Below are 6,000 nucleotides of genomic sequence, written 5' to 3'. Positions count from 1 at the left end.
CGTTACATCATCCCCCTCTTAAATAAATTATCGTCCTCGATCGGGTCTAGAAACATACTTGGAGCCTAAAATAGGTGTTGGTATCTGCTTCGCATTTCCTGCTCGGTCTCCCAAGTAGCCTCCTCCACAGGCTGACCTCTCCACTATACCTTCACTGAAGCTATGTCCTTTAACCTCAACTTTCGAACATGACGCCCCAAAATAGCCATAGGCTCCACATCATAAGTCAAATCCCCATCCAACTAAGCCGGGCTGAAATCCAAAACATAAGATGGATCGCCGTTATACTTCCGAAGCATAGAAACATGAAATACTAGATGCACACTCGAAAAGCTAGGTGTCAAAGCAAGCTCATAGGCCAACTCCCCAATCCTCCGAAGCACCTCAAACGGCCCAATAAATTGAGGGCTCAACTTGCCCTTATTCCCAAATCTAATAACACCCTTCATGGGTAAAACCTTCAGCAAAACATTCTCCCCACCACGTAGGGCACATCACAGACCTTTCTGTTGGCATAACTCTTCTGTCTCGATTGCGCTGTGCGAAGTTGCTCCTGGATAAATTTTACCTTTTCCAATACATCCTGAACCAAGACTGTACCCAAAAGCCTAGCCTCACCTAGCTCAAACCATCCCATCATAGATCTACACCACCTCCCATATAACGCCTAATACGGAGCCATCTGAATACACGACTGATAGTACTGTCTCAAATCCTAATACATCTTTGCGGTACCCGGATAGATGGAATAATCAACTCCCGTAGCCTATCTACATTGGGAAACATATCCGACCCTGCATCCTCAATACCCTATCATCACCAATATTAACAACTGTTGCATCACCGTGCTGAACCCTTTCCTTGAGGACAAGCAAATGAGGATCATCATACTCGCTCTCTCTGATGCAATCAAATAAGGAAGATCGAGAAACCATACAAGCTAGAAACCGACTAGGGTCCGAAATATCCAATCTCACGAACTGGTTGGACAAAGCCTGAACATCAACTGCAAGAGGTCTCTCACCAACCAAAAGAAATGCAAGACTACCCATACTCACTGCCTTTCTACTCAAGGCATCGGCCACCACATTGGTCTTTCCCGAATGGTACAAAATGGTAATATCATGGTACTTTAGCAACTCCAACCATCTCCGCTACCTCAAATTGAGATCATTCTTCTTGAACAAGTGCTGGAGGCTACGATGATCAGTAAATACCTCACAAGACACACCATAGAGATAGTGCCTCTAAATCCTCAATGAGTGAACAATGGCAGCCAACTCCAAATCATGAACATGATAGTTCTTCTCATGGGGCTTCAATTGATGTGAAGCCTAAGCAATCACACTACCCTTTTTCATCAAAACACACCCTATACCGACCCGAGAAACATCACAATATACTGTATAAAAACCAGAAGTTGATGGCAAAACTAGCACTAAAGCTATGGTCAAGGCAGTCTTGAGCTTCTGAAAGCTCTCCTCACACTCGTCCGACCACTTGAAAGGGGCACCCTTTTGGGTCAATTTGGTCAAAGGCAATGCAATAGACGAGAAACCCTGAACTAACCGACAGTGACAACCATCCAAACCAAATAGCTCTGAATCTCTGTGACTAAGGACGGTATGGGCCAACTCAGAACGGCCTCTATCTTCTTTGGATCCACCTAAATATCCTCACTGGACTCCACGTACCCCAAGAACACCACTGAACTAAGTCAAAACTCGCACTTGGAGAATTTGGCATAAAGCTTCTCCTCCCTCAGCCACTGCAATACAACCCTTAAATGCTCTACTTGCTCCTCCTGGCTATGAGAGTACACCAGGATATCATCAATGAATACAATAATGAACGAGTCAAGATAAGGCTGAAACACACTGTTCATCAGATACATGAACGTTACTGGGGCATTGGTCAACCCAAAAGATATCACAAGGAACTCATAATGATCATATCGGGTCCTAAAAGTTGTCTTAAGAATATATGATTCCCTAATCTTCAACTGGTGATACCCCGACCGCAGATCAATCTTGGATAACACCCTCGCTCCTTGAAGCTGGTCAAATAGATCTTCAATACGAGGTAAAGGATACTTATTCTTGATTGTGACTTTGTTCAACTGCCTGTAATCAATGAACATTCTCATAGTGCCATCCTTCTTCTTCACGAATTGAACTAGTGCACCCCATGGTGACACACTAGGCCAAATAAACCCCTTATCAAGGAGTTCCTAAAGTTGCTCCTTCAATTCATTTAACTCTGTCGGTGCTATACGATACGGTGGAATAGAAATGGGCTGAGTGCCCGGCACTAGATCAATACCGAAGTCAATATCCATGTCCGGCGGCATGCCCGACAGGTCTGCAGAAAACACATCCGAAAAATCTCACACCACCAGAACTTAATCAATAATAGGAGACTCTGTACTAACATCCCCCACGAAGGCCAAATAAGAAAGACAACCCTTGTCAACCATCCGCTGGGCCTTCAAGAATGAAATCACTCTATTAGGAACATAATCCAATGAACCTCGCCACTCAATTTGTGACAACCCTGGCATAGCCAAAGTCACCATCTTAGTGGGACAGTTCAGAATAGCATGACATGGAGACAACCAATCCATGCCTAATATCACATCAAAGTCAACCATATTAAGCAACAACAGATCAACTTTAGTCTCTAATCCCCCAATAATCACTACAATGATTGGTATACGCGGTCCACAACAATAGTATCGCCCACCGGTGTAGATACACGAACTGATGAATCTAGAGACTCACGGGGCATGTCCAGATAATGAGCAAAATATGATGACACATATGAATATATGGAACCAGGGCCAAATAATACAGAAGCATCTCGATGATATACAGAGATAATACCTGTGATCACTGTGTCTGAAGCAATGGCATCTGGTCTGGTAGGGAGTGCATAGAAATGGGCTTGACCACCACCTGATCAGCCTCCCTCTCTAGGGCAACCCCTAGCCGATTAAGCTACACCCCGAGCTGGCTGGGCGGGTGGTGAAGTAACTGGTGTTGAAGTCGAAGGCTAAATCATCTGCTGAAATGAACCTCCCGTAAGGCATGGACAATACCTCTTGATATGACACAAATCTACACACTCTAAGAAAACTCTACCGGTGAATGGCGGTGGGGACTTAAGGGAGCTCCGAGCACCGGGATACTTGCTAGAAGGCCCCGACATAGATGAACCCTAAGTTGATGGTGCATGAGACAATCTCTGAGCTAGAAGGGCACTGATATATGAGTAGCCCTACTGAGAACTATGAGAACCATGGCCAGATGATGCACCACGATGAACTGGGCCGCCGTCTGAGCAGCTTGTAAGGATGACCTCTGCCGTGGGAAACTGACCTCCAGAGTGAACGCCACCAAAGATACCTGATCCACGAGACCTCTTGGCCTCCCTCTCAACCCGCTCCTGACTAAGAACCTACTCTATCTCCCGAGCAATGTCAACAACCTCATCAGAGGTAGCACTAGACACCCCCTCTCTGGTCATAAGTTACCACAACTTAAATATGAGGCCATCAATAAACCTCCTGATCCTCTCCCTGCCTATGACGGGCTAACTCAAAAAATCTCATATCGTACTGTGTCACAGTTATGTCATCCTAATGCAACCTCTCTAACTTCATTCGCAGCTCCTCTCTATGAGACTACATCATATACTTCTCCAGGAAGAGAATGGAGAACTCCTACCACGTAAGTGGCGCTGTACCAACCGGCCTACGCCTTTCATATGCCTCCCACCAGGTAATGGCAGCTCCAGTAAATTGAGAAGTAGTGAACGAGATCCCATTGGTCTCCAGAATACTTGTTGTACGGAGAATCCTCTTGACACTTATCCAAGAAACCCTGCGCATCCTTTCCCTATGCACCGTTGAAAGATGGAGGATAGGGTCTACCAAACTAGTCTAATCTACGTTGCTCATCATTAGGCATGATAGGGACCATATAATCCTGAGCAGGTGTAACCGACTGGGCTAGTGGTGCCCTCGCTGTCTGGAGTCCATGTACCACCTTCTTTAGTGTGCGGGCGGTGGGAGTCTGAGTACCTCCCCTGACCTAGAGTAGATGTTGCAGTAGAAACAGAGACCGCCTGAGCAAGATTAGTGTACACGGTCAGAATCTGAGCTAAGGTCTCCTGAAGGCCTGGGATCATGATGGGAACTGGTGGTGCCTGAGCTTGTCCCGCTGGTGCATCTACAATTGGGACCTGATCCTGAACTGGGGCAATTGGTGGATCTGCATGTGTTACCATAGCTACTGTGCGGGCTACACTTTTTCCCCTACCACGGCCTTTACCGCGAACTGGTGGCTGTCCGTCCTACCCAGTAGCACGTATCTTCACCATCTATAAGAGAATAGAATGACAAAAGTTTAGTTACCAGTATCAACAGAGTCGCATGATAAGAATTCAATAATGTGAAGTTTCCTAAGAGTTTTGCAGCTTCTTGAAGATAAGTACAAATGTCTCCGTACTGATCCGCAAGACTCTACCAAACCCGCTCATGACTCGTGACACCTATATAACCTAGGCTTTGATACTAACTTGTCACGACCCAAAATCAATCGTCATGATGGCGCCTATCGTGGAAATAGGCAAGCCTCAACTTAATAACCCAACACAACAAAATAACTTTAAAATAATGATGGAAGCAGTTAACATTAAAGAAACTCTTTTGAAAACATAATAAATCCCAAAGTGCGATTCAATTCAGCCCAAAACTGGGGTGTCACTGAGTAGATGACCGTCTATTCAGAATACAATCCACTACAGTGTCTAGAGAAATAACTGAAAACACAACTAATGGTAAAGAAGGAGAGTCAAGGCCTGCGAACGCTATGCAGCTACCTCGATAGTCTCCTAATTCTGGGGACTCAATCACCAATCGTCGTCGTGAACAGAGTTGCCTGGATCTGCACACAAGGTATATGGAGTAACATAAGTACACCAACTAAGTAAGTAAGGAGTCCAAACTTTGGACTGAAAGGTAGGACGAACTCAACCAGTACAAATAAAATAGAAATAATTGTGCAAAAATATAGGCATGATTTCAAATTAAATAAACGGCTCAAAAAAGTAAAGTAAAGTAGATCTGAACAGTATGCTATATCTACATGCCAATGCACATGTTGTATGTGATGTACCATGCCATCAGCCTCAAGTGCTTACAATCTAAAATGCTCAACCACTCGGTACTTTATATGGCCTATATGGCCCAGGAAAGATCCATCCCGGAACATATACATCACTGACTATAAGTCACCCAGTACAGAGGAAGACCAATCCAGCCCTATGGAGAAGATCCATTTCCACGTATAAAGTATTTCGTACAAGATACATGTCAAAGGATGATCCATCCATCAATAATATCAACTACACTCACTGGGGGTGTGTTACAGACTCCGGAGAGGCTCCTATAGCCCAGGTGCTATCATAACATCAATATAATCGCTGTGGCGTGCAACCCGACCCCATAACTGTCACTCATAATTCGGCTCTTGGCCTCACTCAGTCATCAACCTCTCCAGTCTCACCCACGGGCTCACAATGTCATGAAAACTAACATGTAACAATGGTATAATGTATCAACAAATAACTAATACTGAGATATGATATAAAAATGCATGAACATGAATTAGTACGGAATATCAATGAAAATAGTGAGATGACAGCAAAAACGACCACTAAGGGTCCTAACAGTACCGGCATAAAGCCTAACATGATATCTAGCATGATTTACAAATCAATTACTTTATCACATGGTGAAAACACAAATATCAACAAGATAGAGTCACTATACAGTGCCATGGAACATACCAGGTCACAATTCTCACGGTGCACGCCCGCACGCCCATCACTTGACGTGTGCCTCACCTCAAAACCAATCACATAACACATAATTTGGGGTTTTCGAACCCTCCGAACTAAGTTTGAAAGCATTACTTATCACAAACCAAGAAAATATCT

Source organism: Nicotiana tabacum, chromosome 5 (genome assembly GCF_000715075.1).
Source record: "Nicotiana tabacum cultivar K326 chromosome 5, ASM71507v2, whole genome shotgun sequence".
Taxonomy (NCBI): domain Eukaryota; kingdom Viridiplantae; phylum Streptophyta; class Magnoliopsida; order Solanales; family Solanaceae; genus Nicotiana; species Nicotiana tabacum.
The sequence above is the reverse complement of the archived record's forward strand: the minus strand, read 5'-3'. Positions refer to the sequence as shown.